This window comes from Suricata suricatta, chromosome 14 (assembly GCF_006229205.1).
Source record: "Suricata suricatta isolate VVHF042 chromosome 14, meerkat_22Aug2017_6uvM2_HiC, whole genome shotgun sequence".
In the NCBI taxonomy this organism is placed as follows: Eukaryota; Metazoa; Chordata; class Mammalia; order Carnivora; family Herpestidae; genus Suricata; species Suricata suricatta.
Window position 1 is genome coordinate 14,432,653 of NC_043713.1, and position 22,701 is coordinate 14,455,353.

A 22,701-nucleotide genomic window follows, 5' to 3' on the forward strand; every position below is an offset into this window, starting at 1 on the left:
TGAGCAAAGCCACAAAACAAATGAACGACTAGAAACTAGACCTCAAACTTCCTTAAAAACTATTTCTCCCTCCAGGTACCAAAGTGATTCCCAGAAGACTCTCTTGTTTTGTTTTGTTTTTTGGAGGTTTCAATACCACGCCATACTACATTTGACATTTTCTGAACTAGTAAGTTAGGTTAAAACGAGAGATCCATATGAATCCATTTTCATTGGTCATTTATTTCTCCATGAAATTACTTTACTTTTTTTTATAGTTATCGGTCTCATAAAATCTCATGGTTCTTCTAATTCTATGTATAATCAAGCCATCGGTTTAACATTGACTCCTGAGACTCTTGTGTTGCAGCTCATACTCTAAGAAGGTCCTGTCTTTCCTGGACTTGGGAGACAAAGAGGGATTTGATGCTATATTCCCCATCCTCAGGTAGCTTGTAATTAATTTTGAGAAATGAGCAATCTGTGGGGAAACAATTAAACAATAATCCAAGATGACATAGAATGTGCTGTGGGAAGCCTGGGAAGGCTTCATGGCGGGGAGGAGCAGGGATGATTCAGGCAGATTGTAGAGAAAATGCATGACCTGAATGATTGTGGATTTTTGTTACACAGCAGCGGATGACTAATGCTCTTCTTGGTATCAGCTGTGAATGGATTGGTAGCTACTTTTCTGGGTTATTTGCATGTTGCACTGGGCCCCATCAATATCCCTGTTCTTGGAGGATAAAAGGGCCAACTGAGGTCCTGACGCCACTTTCTGAAAACCAGGAGGCTGTATTCGACATCCCTATTCTGTATGTTTTAGCTTTGTGTTCTCAGTGTTCCACCTCCAGTGACCGAGGCTGAGGTCCGCGTCCAGAGCAGCACTGCGTCTGGGGGCAGGGGAGCCTAGAAGATCTTAGCTTTAGGATTTGAGCATAGAGGCAAGTTTCTCCTTGGCAACAGTTAGCAGAAGAAAACATTTTGATGTCTTAATGATGAAATTAATAAGATGTCTGCCTCTTAAAATGTTCTTCCTGTGACCGTAGGATCTTTCATTATATAGGCATCTATTAGACACCCCGAAACTCAAAGAACAGATGAATGCGTTTAGCACAATAGGCTTATGTATAAATTAGTGACGGAGAACTTCAGCTTTCATAGTAAATTGGTAGAAAGTTAATTAATTAAATATTTGCCTGGTTAGCCTCAAAAATTTTCTAAGGGAAAATGCAGGGAACTTGAATGTCGAATGTGGTAGCATTCTGGCTTTAGTTTGTTACTGGAATGAAGCTTGCTAGCTAAGCTTTTCACTAAGAAGCCTGAAATAGATTATAGGTTGTTTTTTTCCTATCCTGGAGTTTTTTCTTTTTTTTTTCAATTGCTCTCCTGAGAGAAAATTGAGTGTATGACAGGGAAGACAAGCATGAAACCTTTCATAATCCAGACTTGTGTTCTCAAGAGATTATCTTTGAAATATGAGGCTCCTCATTGAGTCTTTCCTGGAGTTTATTTATTTGACCACGCTCTTCCAGACTTAAATGCCTCCATTAATCAATACTGAGCTTTTCCACACTGAGCCTGCAGAACTCCCCAAGAGAAGAAACTTTTAATTTAAAAAATTAAAAAAAATTCCCAGGTATATACATAATCCTTGGGGAAATAGCAGATCTATTCTTGGCCAATAACACGTCCACTGACAGCTGAGTTTTATTTTTGTCCCCCTTTTAGGATTATGGATGGGATTGAGGTAAGAAGGAAAGGGTTTTCCCGGGAACTTACTAATTTAAAGAGGCTAGGCTTCTTCAGGACTTTAAGACAAGGACAGAGTTCATTCTTCGTTCACTGTCTCACTCGTTCAGTGAGCTCCTGGTAGGTCCCAGGAGCTTGGCTTTGTGGCTCTCATGTGGACAAGATCGCCCCTGTTGACAAGGAGCTAACAGCGGAGGGGCTGAAATGCACAAGACAGTGGCCTGTTCTGATGGAGCTTGATACAGGTCACAGTGAGGATAGATTAGGGACATCAGGCTACATGTAAGGAAAGACTTCGTGTTATGAAAAGGAATGTAGACAAAGCCAAAGAAGCCACCTGAGTGATTCATCCAGCAAGAAAACTCCTCTGTGGAGCAGACTCTGTCGCCCACACAGAGCACAGGTCCTGGATCAGCGATGCCGGAAGCAGCGCAGGTAGGCTGAAGGAACAGAGCAGACGTGAATGGGATGAGAAAGCAAGGCCTAAAGCACTCTTGGTTATGAGAATGTCATTATTCATGCCACTGTTGCTTTCTATATCTGTAGTTTAATTTTTATTTTGTTTTCAAAATAAAGTGGACTTAAACTAGCGGACACAGCATGCATTTTGGTGTTGCAACACCTGTAGAGGAAAATGTCATTCATTCACTTATTCAGTATTTATTGAGCACCTACCATGCACCATTGGGACTTACAAGCAGAAAGAAGACAGATACCATTTGGTAATAGGGAGATATTTTGGTTTTTAGAACAATGACGGATGATAATGTGTATGTCTGTATGTATTCCTACATATATGTTTCTGAGTGTGATGGTTTTTTGATGTGTCAGCTTACTTACTAGCTAAGCTAAGCTATGGGGACAAAAGAGAGGGCAGCGGCATTTTGTCACATACACATACCCTCTTCCTGTTAGTTGATGAAATACCAATCAGGGTGTTTCTGTGAAGAGGCAATGCAGTGTGATGAAAGTTCCTAAAGAGTTGACCTTAAACTATGGAGGTTATCCTTGAGTAGACCAGACCGCATCAGATAAGCCCTTAAAAGGGACTGGACTCTTTCTAGGAAAAGAGATTCCCCACAGCACTGAGTCTGCAGTTGCTCTCCCTCTCCTGGGTCTGTCCTTCCCGCCGGCCTGTGACAGCAGCTCTGACCTGACCCTGGGGGGCTCCAGCTCGCCCGCTGCCCACAGACCTCAGAAATGCTTAGCCAGCCTCTGCAGTGTGTGAGCCCATTCCTTAAAATAAGTCCCCCTTTCTCCCCTCTCTGTATATGTATGTACATACATATGTGTACATACATGTGTGTACATGTGTGTGTGTATCTCCTACTGGTTCTGTTGATGTGGTTGACCTTTGATGGATACACTGAGGTTTTAAAATAATTCTGTAACCCCACTTTACATGTGTCTTACGCTGAGAACAATTACCATTGCTTGTAAGTTAAGAAGATATTATTTATCTACCTAGGCAGAAATCGCCCAAATATACTTCATGAGGTCTGGTTGGCCCCTAATTCATCATCTTTACCTGGCATCTTTGGTTAAATTGTGAAAGGCAGCTGGCCACAGCGTGGCTTGCCCATGTGATTCCCTGCTCCTGCTCGCTGCTTTCTCGGGCTCTGTTCTGGAACGGAGGTCTTTCCAGCTGGCTGGGGTAGGACAGCAGCCCTGTGCCAGCCTCTGCTGGAACATTTTAAAACAACATTGCATATAACGTAATTAAGTAGGGGTGACTGAAGACTTCATGCCTTCGCTAGCTGGAGTCAAATCCGGAAGCTGAGTCTAGAAGCTTCATTTTGTATTTTTAAAGAGGAGAAAACAAAATTTTATGGAAGACTTTGGACTCTTTGCTGCCATCCTTTTGATTTCATCAAAATACAGAAAATTCTTTAAATTTACCTGAATGACTTTTTATGATTTTATTCATTTATTCAGTGTAAAAGAATTACATGTTTAAAAAAAAAAGATAAAGTATAAGAAAGGAGTTAAGAACTACTCATAATTCCACGGTAGGTAACTATGGTTGTGACCACGTCTTTGCATTTTTTTCTGTGCGTTTGGAAACCATCCTTTACCTGCTCTGCTGTGTGTCACAGGTGACTGAACCCCGCAAACTCCTCCATGACTGCCTTGCCAAATGGTTTCTTCTAGTTTCAGCCAAAGGAAGGCCCCGGTTGGACAGGTGGGAGGCAGGAGAAACTGAGGCTGTTTCTTGCCATTCTCCTCTATCAAAGTGTCGGTGCCTCTGCAGTGGTTCCAAGAGCCCTGTCCTCAGTGGTGGTGTCGCAGGGAACCCCTGCTTTTATTCTAGATCCTCTGGAACAGCCCTGCTCCTAAGATCTGATAACACCTTTTTCTTTTTTTTTTTAATTTCTTTCTGCCTTAGGTCTGGTAGTAACTTCCTGGTGTTTGATTATATTTCTCTAGTTGTCCTTTCTGTTCTTCTAGTACTTGATTAATTAGTGCCCCCAAATGAAATCCTTCTATTAACCAGCCTGACAAAGGTACGCATTTCTTGGCAGTCTTCTAATAAGCCCACTTACTTTATTAATATATTGTAAATGGTTTTCCCTGGGCATATGTTGTAAGACCTACATTGTGGGTTTTTTTTTTTTTTTATCATCTGTATTGAAGAGTAAGTTACATACAGGAATATTCACCAGTGTTAAGTGTACAACTTGATGAGTTTTGGCAGACTGATACAGATAGGTAACGGCCACCACCACCACGCTTCTGACATAAACATTTCCATTATGCTCCTAATTTCCTGGTGGTCTTGTGCAATCAACTCTTTCTCCCTGTGCCAGCCTCTTGCAACTACTGACCTTTCCATCATCATGGTTTTGCTTTTTTAGAAACGATTTCATGTAAACGGAATCATACAAGATGTTGTCTTTTGTGCCTGACTTCTTTCGTTTTACTTAATGATTTTGAGATTAATCCGTGGTGGTGGGTGTATCACTCGTATTCCTTTCAATTGATGAGTGATACTCCATTGCGTAAATAGATTACAGTTTGCTTTTCATTCACCAGTTGTAGGCTGTTTGGCCTATTTCCAGTTTTTTGCTCTACTATCAATAAAGCTTCTGTGAATGTCCTTTTGCAGACGTGTGTTTCATTTATTTTGGGCATCTGGTTAAGAGCAGGATCTTTGGGTCTTACAGTAATGAGATGTTTAACATTATTAGAAGCTGCCACGGTTTTCCAAAGTGTCTGTACCATTTTCATTCCTACCAGTTCATAAGTTCCAGTGGCTTCACCCCCCTGCCATTACTTAGTATTGTGGGTCTTTGTAATTTGTTCCTTTTAGTAGGTATGTAGTGGCATGTGGCTGAGGGTTAATTTACGTTTTCATAGTAACTACTAATGTTGAATTTCTCTATTTTTGCTTATTTTCCACTTGTGTATCTTTTTCAGTGAAGTATTTAATAAATTATTTTATTGCTTTTGAATAGGGTTGCTTATTTTCTGATTGAACTGTAATAGTAGTTACTATTGTATTCCTGTACAACTCTTTATCATATACACATTTGCAATGATTTTCTCCCTCTCTGCAGCTTGACTTGCATCCTTCTTTCCTTTTCCTTTTTAAATTTTTTTTAACATTTATTTATTTTTGAGAGGCAAAAAGAGAGCATGAGCAGGGGAGGGGCAGAGAGAGGGGGAGACACAGAATCGAAAGCAGGCTTGAACCCACAAACTATGAGATCATGACCTGAGCCAAAGTCGGATGCTTAACTGACTGAGCCATCCAGGTGCCCCTGCATCCTTATTTTCTTAATGTCTTTGAAGAGCAACCTTTAAAAAGTTTGGCCTCAATCATGTTTTAATGGCCGTTATTCCACCTTAGGAATATGCCATCGGTTCATGATTGAACTCTCAGTTTCCATAACCTTGCTGCTATCATCACACTGGCTCATTCTTGTCTTTGAATCTTCTGTGAGTTAATTATCATCTTACTTGGGAAAGTGCTATAATGAGTCAGGATTGTCATGTTTTTATCTGATAAAGATGAAATATTTTGAACTCAGTGAGCTTTTTTATATTTTAATTTTTCATTGGGGACATAGAAAAAAAGAAACAGTACCTAAATCATATTACTTAATTTTTTTCTAAAGTAAAAGGCATTCTCTTTCTCCCTCCCTTTTAAACCTGAGATCTTGGGAATTGTGTTTAAGTAAAAATGTTAAATAATGTGAATATCTTTAAAAATTGTCTTGAATGTGTTAAAATCATATTAATGCTTCAGGATAAGTGTGTATGGTCAATTGATCATACATCCTTATTTAATTAAATGATAGTAAAGATATAAAAGCTTAACAAGTGCAATAGGACCAGTAGAATGAGAGTGAAGATAAAATCAGAGAAGTGATCACAATAGTTGTTTTTGGTTTTGTTTTAACATGGAAGTCACATGGAGAAGTCATAGCTGATTAGCAGAGAGGAGGAAGCAGCCACATGGATTTTATAGGGAGATATTAATGAGAGTCCAGGTGATTTCCTTTGTAGTACTTGGAACCGAAGAATTAGCAAATGGTACAGGTTTTGGTGTGCTTGCTTTCAGGCTTCTCATAGTTAGGCATGTAACCTTGGCAGGGAGAAGAATGGAGATTTTTTTCTTAGAGAGTTGACAGATCCTGAAAATGGACCCCAGATACTATACTTTGGGTGTCCTTTTAGTAGAAAAAAATACCTTTACAATTACTGTAGTGGAGTCCATCCTTCCTCCCTGTCAACATCCATTTGTCCACTTAACTTATTCATGATCCAGGTTAAATATTAGTGAATGACCAGCAATCACAAGACTTTTGAGGAGAGCTTTTTACTTAAAAGAAACCATGAATCTGTAAAAAGCAGAGAATGAGGGGATAAGAAAAACATCCTAAAACATCTTTAAGGAGTATTTTAAGTTGCACAAATAAAGCATACTAGTTTAGCCAACAAAATGAAGATGAAATGAAGTAGGTATATTGAGATGACAAAAAGCCCTCCTAAATTAATTTACCCAAGGGACACAGGAGTGCTGACGCACAGGGGCGCATGGACCCCAATGTTCATAGCGGCACCTTCAACAATAGCCAAATCATGGAAACACCTAAATGTCCATCGACTGACGAATGGATCAAGAAGATGTGGTTTATATATACAATGGAGAATTACATGGCAATGAGAAAGAATGAAATCTGGCCATTCGTAGCAACGTGGTTGGATCTTGAGGGAGTCATGCTAAGTGAAATAAGTCAGGCAGAGAAGGACAGACACCATATGTTTTCATTCATATGTGGAACAGGAGAAACTTAACAGAGGACCATGGGGAAGGGGAAAGGGAAAAAATAGTTAAAGAGAGGGAGGGAGGTAAACCATGAGAGACTCTTAAATACTGAGAACAAACTGAGGGTTGATGGGGGTGAGGAAGAGGGGAAAATGGGTGATGGGCCTGGAGGAGGGCACTTGTTGGGATGAGCACTGGGTGTTATATGGGAATCAACTTGACAATAAACCATAAAAATTTTTAAAAAGTCCTCCTAAATTAAAAGAAATAGACTAGTCAAAATGAAAAAATAATAATTGAAATATATGATTATAAGGCCAAAGAAATATTTCAAATAATAATCCAAGAAGACCAGAGGGAGACTAAAACCAGAATAGAGGTTTAGTATATTCAAAATCTTGCTAATTGGATTATAGAAACAAAGAACAATGAAAACAAATTGAAGGAAGTTGTGACAGAAATGACACAAGAAACACTCTCCAAACTGAGGGACATGTCTCCAAATGACAAGTCTGGCACAATGAAAGGAAAAAGAAAGCCAACATTAAAATACATTATCATCAAATTTTAATAACTTAGAAATAAAGAGAAGATTTTTTTAAGCTTCCAGAAGGGAGAAGGATAGTCCACATATAAATAATCTGGGTGGAACAAGATCTCTTAACACTGAAATTGGAAGCAAGAGAGAATAAAATAATTGTTACAGTATTGATGATGAAAACATGTTTTCAAGCATGCAAAAATTCAGGACCCATAATTTTTTAACACCTACTTTCTTAAAAAATTACTGGAGGCTCTACTTCAGCAGAATAAGGAATAAGCTAAATAAAAAAGTGAAAGACATGATATTGATGAAGAGGGGACCCAACACAGAGACATCAAGGAATGTCAGTAAAGGGTCCTAGGAAGGACCACTGCAGTGCAGCAGGCCAAAAAGCCCACAGTCCAGATTGATGTAAACTTTTAAGGGACTCTGGAAGAAAAACTGCAGGAGAAAATAAAGCAAAATGATATGTGAGATTTTATATATATTTGTATGTATATATAGATATCACCCAAGGCTATGTATAGTACTTTTCCAGACGTGATAATGCTTTTATGTAATATATATTAACAGTTGTGTGCCACTATATTAAGTTACATATTAAATAATACATGACTTTTATCTAGTAAGTTAACATACACATACATATTAATTGAGAGTGCACAGGTAGATGGGTAAATGCAAGTGGAATGATGGTTGTGGAAGAGAAATACAAGGGCATTGGAGGGAAAATACAGAGGTAAATAATGGAAGAAACACTGTAATAGTTAAAAGTCATTGGTCTGAGGGTGTGGAAATTCAGGGTGGGGAGGGATGGGACAGGGTTTGCTATTTTTCATTATAAACCTTTTAATACAACATAAATTTAGTGCATGAATTACTTTGAAAAATTTATTTTTGAAATTATCATATTGCACACCATAATATATACAATTTTTATTAAAAGAAATCAGACCCAAGATGTATCTCACCTTTTATCACCATTACTTTCTGTCTAACTTCTCGGGGGACTACAGGAAATAAAATGAAAATCTCTTGATGCATCTTAAATGTGTTTACTTAAATCAACACTGCTTGTACTTCAACAGCAAAATGCCTTTAATACATTCCTGATTTACAATATCATCTTTATGATTTTCAGCAAGTCACAAATTTTAACACAAGATAAGTCATTCAAGTCGTTTGGGTTTAGTAGTTAGTTTTAGACACAATTTCTATAACATTTCTCATGGTATAGACTTGTAGATTCTTACTGTCCCTGGACTGTGATATACAGTAACATTTAGATTCATGCAGTGTGTGTGACTAAATCTTTGCAATCACCCAAAATTGTCTCTTGGCAGGAAGAAAGAGTAGCCTATATATTTGTTTGAAGTTATTGAATTACGGAAAGAGATGGTATGATTCCTTTCTTAGATATGGAGTGACAGAGGTGCAAAAACTCCACGTGTGGACATGATGATGGAGCAGGTTATATTAACCTTTTCAACAAGACATTTGGGACAGGCAGTTAATCTATGAAGCCATCAGCTGGAAAAAAGACATCAAATCCTTACTGCTCTATTGAAGAAATGTCTGAAATGATATATATGTATATATGTGGTGGTAAGGAGAAGATGTAAGACTCCTTTTGAAAATTAAAACAGTAGCTCTTAACCTTATTTGTGAAAAGTGGCTCTAAAAGATTTTCCTTAATTTGATGGGGGTGTTTGCTTACTGAGTCTGATGCGGATGCATGAACCGCCTACGACGGCAGGATCCTAAGGATCCTCGACCGCGAGAGAATGTGGCCAGTCTGGGAACCTGCGGAAGTGGCTGCCTTATCATATCACTTATGAGTGTTGGTATTTGAGACCAATCGTTGGAAAACTTAAGTGGGCAGGGAGCCTTGCGTTGGATCAAATGAAAGTTTTGGTTTTTATGCCACTTAGTCATTATTTCAAGGCCTGTAGATCACACCGATGTGGAAGAAGTTTCCATATCAAAAGAGATGGGTCTGTTCTGAACTGTTTTTATTCTAATAGTCAGTGCAGCTATTGTACCATGAGAGAAATTAAAGTAAGCACTGGAGGAAGTGTTCTCATTGCGATTACAAAAACTGAGAAAAAGCTTTCTTAATGGAGAAGGGGAAAAGTGACATTATTGCTTTAGAGGGAAAGAAAATACTTTTTTGGAGTAGAAAAAAAAAGGAATCAATCAAGAAAGCTCTAGAGGTACTCCAAAAGTAAGTTGGAGGGCAGTGTTGAAAATCCCAAAATGATGAAAAGTGCTGTGCAATTCGAAGACTAAATTAAAAGTTGACTAAAACGTTTGCTGGGACTGTGGATTCTGGGCTTCATTTTCCCATGTCCTAGGTCCATAGGGTGTGACATCCTCCTCTAATTTGTTGGATGGCGGTCCAAATCAGTAGTGGGGGGGATGATAGAGGATCCAGACTGTTTTACTTTAGAGATGTTTCGACCTAGCCATGGAATTTTCTTTGTGGATCCATTTCTTAATGTAGATTTTTTCCAGGTGAAAGGAAGATTCAGGACTGTTTTCTTGGTTCTGAAACCTGACTGTTGTATCTGTCCATGAAATGTTACCGTCTGCTCTTTTACGGAGCTTTGGAGTCGACTTGCTTTGGCTTCAGGGTATCCGGTGCCGACAGGATTCCTGGCAGAGCCCTTACAGGTTTATACTGGCAAACCTCAGAGTGAAGGCTGATTCGGGACGACTGTGAATTGACAAGTACAACATCTGGGGACATGAATGGACAGTTTCTAACTGGCCAACTCAACATTCAAATGGAATCGTAATACTGTTGGCCACATTTGGTTCATGGATGTCAATACTTCTGTTCAGACTTTGGGACCTAAGGGATTTTGTACAGTAACTGTTTCCCTTTTTTTTTTAAGTTATAATAATGTAGTTAGTTTTTAAAGATGGTGATTTCTGTGTTCTAAACCATTTGGATGATCTCTGGGACAGCCTTGCATGACTCTACATCTGTGCTTTTTCTATCCTGGGAATCATTAAGTAAGAAAGTCATGACTAGAATGCACTACGTATGATCCATGCTGGCCAGGCCGTCTCTCACTCTCACTTACTTTTAACTATTTCTTTAGAACCTCCAGCCAGTTTTTGAGTCTCAATAGAATATTTGGGTAAGGTGTCTCTTATAATCTCCATTTGTTTGGTCTAAAGTCCCCTGAAGGAAGTGATAGCTTTTAGCACTGTTGGAGATACGCCAGATAGGAACTTTTCTTTCTTTTCCCTCTTGATTTCCTCCCTTTCCCTGCTTGAATGGCCTAGATTCACAACAAATATGAAGGAATATTAATTAAGTGGTATAAGTATTATTAATACAGAGATCAAGAGAAGATTTAATATCTTACATGAACAATATGAACACAGAAAGGCAAACAATACATGAATCCCTAACATGTGTACTGACTTTGCTAAACATTAGATATTCTCTATGTAAGGTAAAATAGCCCAGAGTGCCCATATTATTGCAAAGTATTCTTCTAGCTGGTTCTTTGTTGCCTCAACAATTTATTTTTAAAAAGTAACTTCTATTTTTTTCTATATTTTTTCCATGTTAATCTAGCATCACTAATATGTGAGTTCAGGAAACATGGGCCCTTAAAAGCATAATATTAATATTTTGGCAATATTGGAAGTCACAGGATATCAAAAGATACATGGACATGGAGATGTGAGAAACTTTATTCTGTGATCCTTTTGTATTCTGAGAGCCCAGATCATAGAACTAATTGAAAGTAGAATAAAGAAGGCAGTGTAAGGATGTTGGGTGGCCCAGGGAGTTCAAGCGTCTGATTCTTGGTTTTGGCTCAGGTCATGATCTTACGGTTCATGGGACTGAGCCCACGCAGGGCTCTGTGCTGTCAACACCTGTAATTCCCTCCTTCCCTCTCCCTCTCTCGTTGCCCTTCCCCTGCTTGTGTGCTTGGGTGCTCTCTCCTCTCTCCCTTTTTCTCCCTCTCTCAAAATAAATAAACTTAAAACAAAATTGAAAAAAGGAAGTCTGTGTAATAATATAGATCATGAATTTTTAATGAAGGTGTAATTCTCTCGCTTCAGGTCGCACCCAGACACTGGTTCAGTGGTATAGTGGAGTTCAAGTAGACACACGGTTTCTAAGCTTCTGGAAAGCAAATATTGTTTGTATTAGTTTTATGCTGCTGGTAGTGTAAGCAGCCAAGGCTACTGAGGATGATTGGATCTCAGTACACTAGCACGATGCACATAGAGGAGTTTTTGAGAGGTGTATGGGTTTTTATCACTTTTAAAACTATTCTTTTACCCAGAATTAACCTTGACATGGGGCAGCCCTTTGGAGGGAGTAAATTCCCAGTACTGATTTTACCTGAGATTGTGGTAAATTGACATTTATTCATGCTTTCAGTTGAATAAGCATCAAAGTTATGTTCTTGCCTATTTTCAGAGTCACCATTTAAATCAACAAGAACAGTTACTGGTGGATTCAGAATGTTCCACAATATAACCCAAGAAACACAAAAACATGCTTGGTTATTTGGTTCAATAAAATGTGTTTCCTCCCATTTTTCTTTTACCTAACTTACGCCTCCCCTGAAGTTTTACTACTGTTTTTATTTTTATTTTTTCAAAGAAAACTGTGTATTTAAGCAGGGACATGCCTGCTAAAAATGGCTTCAATTTTTTTTTTTTTTTTTACAGAACAGGTTTCTGAAGCAAAATTAGGGTGCTATAGCTTTGTGTCGAAACGGCAAATGAACCTTTAGTTGCTAATAACTGTCATTATGAGAAAAACATATGACGTTGCAGGTTCAGGTGTCTCAATTACACAAGAACCTATTACAGTTCAAAGACAGAGAAACACCATTGTTAAAACAATACTAACACTTACACAGTTGAAACGCAGTGCATCCTGGTCTGCTGTTTCATTAGGGACCTCTTGTCACAGTCTTCAGCTGACTGCACCTTTTTCATGTCTGCATCATCTAAGAATTGGGCCGTTTTTTTTCTTTAATGGACAGTAGAATGTCACTGGTAAATCATGACCCTCATCACCTCAAATAACTCAGAGCTTGCCTGTCAAAAGGCAGGGAGGAATTCACATGATTACAAATAAGCTTATCATCTCCAATCTCAGGAAACAGTATATAGTGCCAAATTGACAAGGATAGCACACTCCTATCGAGCTAGGAGAGGAACTGGCTTTCACCAGATGGAACATAACCGTTGAACGCAACAGTAGCCCTCCAAATGCCATGTTGAAGGAGTAGCGCCTTGTATTTTTCTCATCATGATCATAGAGATCAACTGAGACATCTTCAGTCTCTAAACAAGCCTTGCTTATGACTCCATTTGCATCTTTGTTAGAAACCCTGGCACTCCTGCTGCATCCCGAAATGAACAGAGTTATTTGGACTTCCTGGGTTGTTTTCTAGCCAACCAGCGTCCTGGCCATAGCTATTCATTGTCTTCATTCCTACGCCATATAACAAAGGCAGACAGGAGCAGTGTTGTATCCAGTTCCTTGTACTATGTGCTAATTCTCTTCAAGCCAGAATGGTGCTAACTGTGCCAAGCACGTATCTCTTGTTTGGTTTTCCTTTGCATAATTTCTTCAGTTAAAGAGTCAAGTGACTCTTGGACAGGATTTATATACCTGTTTGGAAGAGTCACTGACTTTTCCATCGGTAAATGTGCCTCACCTCTGTATGGGAAGCCAAAAGCAGTTAGTATTCCAGTTGAGATCAGATTATAGCAAATGATACAAGCATATGGCCAAATACTCCTTTTATGCCAGAGTCTGCTTCCTAGTTTTCACTTCTGGAGTCAATAAAGAAATCAATTCTGTCGAAAAAGAAAATTCAGTAAGAAAATCCTTTACCATATAACTGTAATTATAGATGAGAAATTTCTTTTGTAAAAGACAAAAAAAAAAGCATAAATACAGTAACTCCCTTATAGATCATTCAACAGAACATAAAATAGCTATGCAAACAGAAATGACTGTATTTTCATTATTCCTTACATACAAATTCACAAGGGAGGGATTTGCACATTTTTTTGTTCCTGACTAAATCATTGTGATATGTCATCATGCTAGTTTATATACAGAAAAGGCAAAGCATTATAAATCTGTTGGGTAAAGCAATAATTTAAAAACTGGATGCTCTTCTTTCAACACATTGATTCAATCATTAAAGCTCCCATCTGTGAGCTGGTTTAGAAAATATTCAGTTGAGCTGCATCTCCAACCCCCCAATGTCTCTGGCACTATATAAGCCACATTCTCACTGTCCAGGTTACCTGTTTAATGACCTGATCATCAACATTTACTTCATGTGAATTCTGCTTGAACATACCTGGTATTGTTGACTTTGTGTGAAAAATGGAGAATTGTTTGCTAGAGAGTGGGTCTGCATTTGATTCATGTCATCACTCTCCCAAGGCTGTTTTGTTCTTGATGTACAACTTACAATTATAATACTGTGCTTTCATTGGAATCCAGGTCATGAATGTGAAGAATAATTATTTTACTTATACAGTAGTTAATTGATAGTATTTAGTATGTTAAATAAGGTATTGCATTTATATAGGGTTATATCCTAGTGGCTTTAACCTTAGCATTCTTATTCAGATAGGAGGATGAATTAACCTGTTTGCTAGCCCCTTCTTCAGCTCTGTATAACCCTTCAATGCGTGGACATGCCACGGACTTCTAAAAATGCTTTCTTCAGGGAGGAGGTGAGCTTGGTGGGGACGACGCATGAAAACAGACCCAGATGCTCCCTTTTGCAGATGTATTTGGACAAATCTTGTTTAAACAAAAATCTTTGAGTCAAAATCTCATTATAAATAAGTGTTAACAAAAATGAAGTAAATAAAAAAATTAAGCATAGGGTTGGATATTTTTGGTATCTTAAATATCATGTTATTGGATGATGAAACTAGGCTGGATGAGTTAATTCACTCAGGACCCACTCACAGGTGTCCTGTCTTGGGAGGGGATCCAGCTTGCATTATTGTTAACACCTCTGAGTTCCCAAACCGGGAATTTTGAAATAGGATTCATTGGGCCAGGATAAAAGGGCTGGTGAACTTACTAAGCTGTGTGGTTCATGATATTTTTTTCTGGTGACAGAGATCGCTAATGAGCTCACACCCCAAATGTTTAAGACCTCTGCTCATCACCAGTAAAGGATCATGGTGATGACAGTGATAATGGTGATGACATTTTATTCATAAATTCATTAACCCATAGCCAGTGCCCAAATCAGGAAGTTAGCCCTTTCTGAAAGAGTTCATTGTATTCTCTCAAGTTACATGTATTTTAAAATTTCCTTTCACTGAGGGGCTTGATTGGTCTCCTGGAAACGACGAAGTCATTATTGCTGTTTTTTCCTGAGTACTGTCAACCTCCAATCAACCAGTCATGTTGTATGGATTCAGTGTCAGACGTAGCTCTCAAAAATTTGTAATTTCTTTCTGTCTTCAAACAGCCCCATAATTTCTCACTGAGATTTCAGTATTTGCTTCTAAATGGTTCTCTGCATACAATCCAGGACAACTGATTTCTCTAACGTACAAATCGGATTAAATAACACCCCCTGCTGTTTAAAACCTCTGTGCCTTCCATCTGTTGTCTAACAGAGATAGTATTACCACGGCACAAATACAAAATTCTCATGGAATAATGTATGACAATGAATGAAGAACATTTTGATTTCATTTTCTTTCTATTATGACTTTCTAAAATGGATTTCTGGCAGTAGAGTGGCCCATCATTCACTGTACCACACCTGCTAAGTGACAATTCTGTATGGATTCTCATGAAAAATTTTGTCACATGGGAAATAGCCAAAGACCCAATTTAGACTGCCAGGACCAGATTGTTCCCTGTCATGGCTTTCCAGAAGAAGTCATGTTTATTTGAGACCTTAAGGGGACACTATGAAAACGGAAGGAGAAAGAGTGTTCTAAGCAGAGGGAACAACCACGTACTACTTTTCACACTGTTACCTGGCAAATGCCTATTTTCCATACTAAGCTAGAATTTCTTGAAGTTAAGGACAAACTCATATCAAGTGTTCAATATGCATTTGTGGAATTTGGACTATTTGTGGTAAATATGGCTTTACTCTGCCCTATATTCATACCCTTTGCAATGTGACTTTGCAGTATGTCCTATTAGAGGTAGTCTGTTCCCTCCCTTCTTGACCTTGAGCTGATTTTGTGACGTATCCATAGAATGCATCAGAAGTGTCAGCTTAGCACCTAGGCCTCAAGAGACGTCCAAACTCCAGACCCTGTCTGCAGTCCTTACCCAGCCTTCCAGTGAATTTGCCAAGGCTGGCTTGGTGGAGATGAGAGATGACCAGAATCAGAAATGAATCTTTCCACTGGAGGCCATCCTAGACCATTCAGGTTCCTTGGACCTGGCTACTGACTGTAGGCACATGATGAGCAAGCATAGCCTAAACTGAAGGACTATCCAGCTGAGTCCACCTCAGATTGCCAACCCACAGAGTCATTAGCTAACTAAATTATTGACTTTTTAAAGCCACTAGGATTTGGGGTGGTGTGTTAGGTATTCAAAGTTAACTTATGCATCATTTAAACTTGTAAAGCAAAATCAATCTTGAGAAATAAATATTATGTTTAAATGTACCAGAGGTGCCTGGGTGGCTCAGTTGGTTAAGCGTCCAAGTCTTGATTTCAATTCAGGTCGTGATCTTGTGGTGTGTGAGCTTGAGCCCTGTGTTAGACCCTGTGCTGACAATGTGGAGCCTGGTTGGGATTCTCTCTGTCCCTTTCTCTGTGCTCTTACCCAGCTTGTGTGTGCATGCTCTCTCTCTTTCTTAAAATAAATAAACTTTAAAAAGTAAATGTATCAGATATAACTCAATTGACTGAATTAATTACTACCTTAGTGCCTTCCTAGATTTAAAATTACAGACTTATAATTTGAAGATGGAGCATTAGTTGGTTATTTGGAAGTCAGTCTGTCTTTCTCTCTCTTTTTCCCTATAGAAGAACATTTCACGCTCAATCTCTCTTTTTATGCTCAGTATTAACCAACAGTACACTGAATAAGTAAGGACCTGATGACTTTTGATCAGGTTATTTTGACAATATTAAATATCTGGAACCATTTTGAAGAAAACAATATCAGTATAGGAAAATCTAATGTTATTAAGTCCAAAAGCCTGAGTAAAAGCAGTTTTATTTAGTAATTTATGTATCCTCATCCTCTTGGTTCACTTTTAATTAATTAACAACCATGTAAGTAAACAAGCATCTGTTACAACCTGGGCATAGTCCTAGATTCTACTGTGGGGGAAATGAAGATAAGTGCCCTCCTTTTACAAGCTTATAATTTATTTTGGGTGTCAGCCTTGACCTTGAATTATAAATCATAAAATATGACCTTTAGCTTTGAATTATAAACGGTAATTCCAACCAGAATAGACATGAGCATAATAACAGAGGTAAAAGCAGCAAGTGAAGAGAAAAAATATTAATCTGACTGAAGAAACCCAGAAAGATTTTATGGTATAGTTCATTTCTAAACTACACTTTGAATGATTAATGACATTTTCATAGGAAGAGAAGGTTGAAAAAGACATTCTACGCTGACATAACAAAACAAACAAAAACATGGAGGCTTTAGGGTATGTGATGCATGTAAACAGTTAGGAAGGTGAGATCCAAGGGTTGAGGGCCTGAGGGATGATGGTAGGTGATCGTGTATATATTCACCTGTATATATTCACCTACTTCATAATCGAAAGAAGGAAATGTAAGAGAGAGACAACAATTTAACTGCCTTTTGAAAGGAAGACTTTGAGGGAAGAAAGGGAGAGCCTTGACATACCTGGAGGGGAATTTAGGGGGAAAATGTAAAGAAAGAAAGGACACCAACCTACTTCTACCTTCCATGCTGAGACCAGGGTGATTTTTGGAAAGCATATTTTTTCAATCACTTTACTGTTTTAAAATTTCATTAAAAGCCTTTCTTAAATCTCTTTAAAATCAAATTCAGGTTTCATACGACACTTAACGCTGTTCTCTGCTTGCCTTTTCTGTCTCATCTTTATCTACTTTTTCACCACTAAGACTTGTGTGATAGTCAGGCCAGTGTGCTTACAGTTCCCCCAGCATTTTGTGTTGGCTTATGCTTCTATACCCTTGGCACATGCTTGCCTCTGTTGATAATGGCAAGGTACCCTTTTATCTGTAGATTGAACTCATTCTAGAATCACCTCAAATGCTGTCTCTTCTGGGAAGACTTTTTCTGTCTTGTTGGCAGAGTTAAGCAGTTCTTTGTGGTCCCATAACAGGACTGCCTTTCTCAGTCGTGTTATAATAATTGATTGTGTGGGTCCGGAAGGCAGAGATTTGGTTCTTTTCATCTGTATATCTTCATATCTAACATAGGGCTCAGAAAAGTAGCTGATCAGTGCATGAACTGGTAGATGAGAGAAACTGAGGTTTTGATGTTCCTAGTGTGGGCAAGGAAGTATTTGCACAGGGGTGCCATTAAACATAATAATAATACAGTTGAAATTCAGGTTTGGGAAATGGGAAGAGGAGTAATAAAGATGAATAAACAAATTAAGGGTTTGAGGAGCCAAGGCACATGGGAAGGATGGAGAGCCATACCACATAGGTAGCTTAAGAGGATGTAAGCATGATGCTGGGAAAGTCACCATAGTGCTACGTCTTTGTCCCTTCTCACTAGTCTCAAGCTTGTAAGTTTTCACTATATACTGTGCAGACTGTGTAGCTAATGGTACCATTTTTGCTGTATCTACTCAGAGATATGTATTTCATCTCAGAAATATATCATGTATATATATAATTAACATGAGAATTACTTGTGTGAGATGGAAACATTTTCATGACAATGATTTGCATTCTCGAAGATGTTTATGCTTATCTTACTCTATGCCTGAAATCACCTTACATAGGTGAGGCTCTAAGTAACGGCCTAATTTAATAATTTATGATAAACTTGACTCTTTATACTAGTGTATCCATGTCTCTCTCTCATGATCAGAATAATGGAATTCAGAAGGCTAGAAACATCAGTGAGACCTAAGGGAAAGGATCAAGGGAACTAGCTGGCTTATCTCTAATATGGGCTTTAAACTTGGGTCACGACGCTCTGTGATGCACGTGCAGTCTAACTCAGCCTGCTGAAAACACTGGTGCCGCGGATTGTAATGAACAGGTCAGCTTGTGTCCCCTCTGCACAACCCTGAGGAGAATTTGTGGCAGGGTTAGTTGACAGGAAAGTTTGAGATTCTAATGACTGCCATAAACTGGTGGAGTAAGGGAAATACATGCATAGAGGTCTGGGACTTGGGAAGGAGACCCTCCTGGGAACCACAGACCATGGGAACAGCTGTAAATTTTACAGATAATGTTCCACATGGAGGAAACATGGTTCTTGTGCTGGAAAAAGAATAGGCAGAAACTCATGTTGGCAGGGGTGGAAATTTCATTTTCTGTGCCAGAACGGACTCTGCAAGAGCATCTGCATGTCTGCTGGGTAACATCCCACATGGAATTAGGAGGAATCTAGTCTTGGAAGGGATGGAAATTTGTTTTCTAGAGAGGGCTCACACCAGAACCAGCAAACTTTCATTGTGCATATGTTTGGATTTGCTGGCTGGGATGCCTTCACTACCCTGTGTTCTCTTTTCTGGTTTCCTAAGGTTTAGCCAGGGAGGAGAAGTGGACATATTTTTCTGCTTTTGTTATGAAAATACCCATTTGTGTGTCCAGAATACCCACCATGGGGGATTTTGGTTAGAAAGGGGATTTCCTTGACTTTTATCAATGGTTTACTTATTTCAGCTCACAGTTCAAAGAGAACTTTTAAGAGAACCAGAATTTGTGATTTCTTGCCTCTGAGGAAACCCAGTTCCTAGAGCTAGAGGGAACTGTGAAAGTTTTCTTGACCGCAAAATATGGTTATTTGCATGCGAACAGAAAATTGTTGCTTTGACTTTGAAAGGAGGTCTCTGGGAATTTGAGAAGAGACAGGATCAGTGAAAAAAACATTATTGAAGTCGATACAGAAACTCTGGGAAAGCAAAATCAGGGTCAGCAGACATTCAGATTCAGAAGATGGGGCTCTTCCTACTCCATTGGTTTAAGGTTTATAAAGCCCAGCGGAAGGGATAAGGGAACCTCTGAGCGAACCTAGGACCTCAGGGAAGGGGGTCAGATCCATATGTAGCTGAAAAAGAGCTCACACCAAGCAACTTTTATGTGACCATCAAAACAGGAGAAGTGGTTCATGTCCTAGTGAATTTCGAAGCTGAGGAAAGCAGAGTTTGGGAGAGCAGCGGGAGGGGAGTCCCATGCATTTTTCTCATGGTTTCTTAGGAAGAAACAAGAGTGGTGTGCCCAGTTCTGAAGGCTGTGGAGACAGATTTGACCAAAATTGGACACAATGTGGAGATTTTACTTGGGTAATTGGAAATTACAAGCTGAAGCCATTTCTGAACAAGGGTTATGGTTATAGGAATGGCTGAATCGGCCTGACTTTGTACTCTAGTGGAGAGATTCTGAAAGAAGAGCCAAAGATCAGGACCGCAGAGAACATCAGGGCCCGGGGGTTCGAAGCTCACGTGGTATAATGGGGTTTGGCCTGTTCACAGGAAAGCAGAGAGTTCAGAATAGAGACTTCTCACTTCCCTGTCGGGTTCTAGGACAGAGGCGGAAGTCTTACTGGCACAGTGTCATCAGGCAAGGAATTGTGCATAATCTCACGCACACAGATGGAAGTGCTCTGCATGTGTGACAGTCTTCTCTCACCAGCATTGTCACCAAACGTAAATGTGAGATTTCCTAGTCTAGACTTTAAAATAATAGAACTATCTCCCAAACTGCAGGCTGCTATACTGATCATATCTAGTTCTGACATTTGTGTCTGTTTCCAAATCATACGGGTCTTATTTATATGTATTTTGACAGCTCTTGGGAGCTCTCAACAGATTGTGCTCAATTTGGAGAAGTCCGTCATAACTTTTGACGGAAGTGTGCAGAGCTACAACTGCCCCCGACTGTCGTTGCTCAAGAAAAGACCCAGACCCCATTCAGGAACTGGGGTGAGACTCCCTCTAAGCTGAGGTGGAGCCAGATCAGAGAAAATTCAGTCAACAGATAATGGGGAGGTACCTGCTTTGTGTCAGGCACGCTTCTGTGTGATCATAGCTGAGATCCTTGTCTCCTAGAACCTCTATTCTAGTAGAATGTGGCCAACAATAAATACGGTAAAAAGGAATATGTGTTGGGGGTGTAATGAGTAGGGTAACAAGGATAAGGATGCCAGGGGTGAAGGTCCGGGTGCAGTTTCTGGTGTTGAGCTGTGCATTGTATATAGGTTTCATTTAGAAAATGACATTTAAGCAATGACTTGAATGAGTGAGGGATTAGCCTTCTGGGGCAGGTCTCATGGAGAGGGTGAGCCTTCCAGACGAAGGTGCGGAGTGCATGAGAGGAATGTGAGAGGCCATCGTGGCAGGGGTGGGGGGAGTAGAGCAAATGAGATCTGAGAGGTACTGAGCAATGCTGTCAGTAGCTCTAAGGATTCTGGATTTTAGCCTAGTGAAATGGGGAGATGCATGAGGGATCTGAGTGAAGAGACGGCAGGATTTGATCATCTGACTACAGGGTTGGTAGAGTTTGTGTGTAAGGGAGAAGGACAGAAAGGCGGAGGCTCTGTCTGGTGTGGTAGCAGTCGAGAGGGTAGCAGTGGCAGTGAGCAGTGGCTGGACTGGGGGTCTATACTGCAGGCAGGGTGGTAGGATTTGCTGATGGAATGACATGCAGTGTGAGATGAAGACGGGGATGAAGTTTGTTGGTTTGCCCAACTGTAAGGAAGGAGTGACCCTCTCCTGAGGGGGGGAAGGATGTGGGTGCAGCGGGTTTGGAGTGGGGGGAACATTGGGAATTCCATAATGAAAATGCTAGCATGAGATGCTTTGGCCCATTTCTTACACTTCCTTGACACACACTTGTGTGAACAGGTCAAAGATTTATTTTGTTGAGCATTAGTTTCTTGGTGGAACAAAGAGGTGGCTAGAAAAGAGGAGAGGATTCTGGGATGGGGAAAATAGGCACATTTTATAGAGATGACATTACATCTCTTGGATTAAGGTGTTATCTCTCAGCCACACTGTAACTTTGCTTGATAAAATTGATTCAGTTAAAAATTAAGATATAAATAAACAAAGGAAATTTGGTGCGGAGGCTCTGTAAGCTTAGGGAGAGCCTGGAGAGCAGATTAAAAATTTACTTCACGGGGTGCTGGGTGGCCCAGTCGGTTGAACTCAGGTCATGATCTCATGGTTTGTAGGTTCGAGCCCCACTTTAAGCTCTGTGCTGACAGCTAGCTCAGAGACTGGAGCCTGTCTTCTGATTCTATGTCCCCCCCCCCGCCCCCTCAGACCTTCTCCTGCTCACACTGTTTCTCTCTTATTACAAAAAAAATTTTTATTTCAAGAGACATTTATAAAGATCCATGGGACTGACCTGTCCATGGTGTTGGACTCAGGAATACCTTGAATGCTGCTGAAAAGGCTTTTAGACTATGTTACCCATCTCCTCCATTTAGGAGAATAGGAAGACCTCTGGCTTATATTTTAAGCCCATTCAGCTGAATAAAAAAATTAAAAATGAAGGAGTGTCAACGCACAGTCCGAACTATAGGAGGAGAGCCCAGGACTCCTCTTTCATCATGTTCCCCTAAGAACAATGAAGAATCAGATGTGGGGTCTAACACAAGTGACCAGTCAAGATGACCCAAGCCCTGGGATCACTATGCCATGCATTTTTGACAGTTGATACAGCCCCTTCGAGTCCCGTGCAGTGGGTATGGCACAGTGACTCGGGCCACTTCCACCAGGGCGTGTTGCTCTCACCATTAGAGTCTCATCAGACAGTGGAAGTGAGACACCAGGGGAAGGAGCTGAGCTGAGCACCGTGATGGCTTAAGGGGACCTCTCGCTAGGCTCTCTCTTACTGCTGGATACCAGGGTAGGGAACCAGACTCCTGTGCGATCCTGCCTCCATCTCAAAGTATAGTAGCCACGGAGCCCAGACCTCATTCTACTTCCAAGGATCCTCTAATAGATGATTG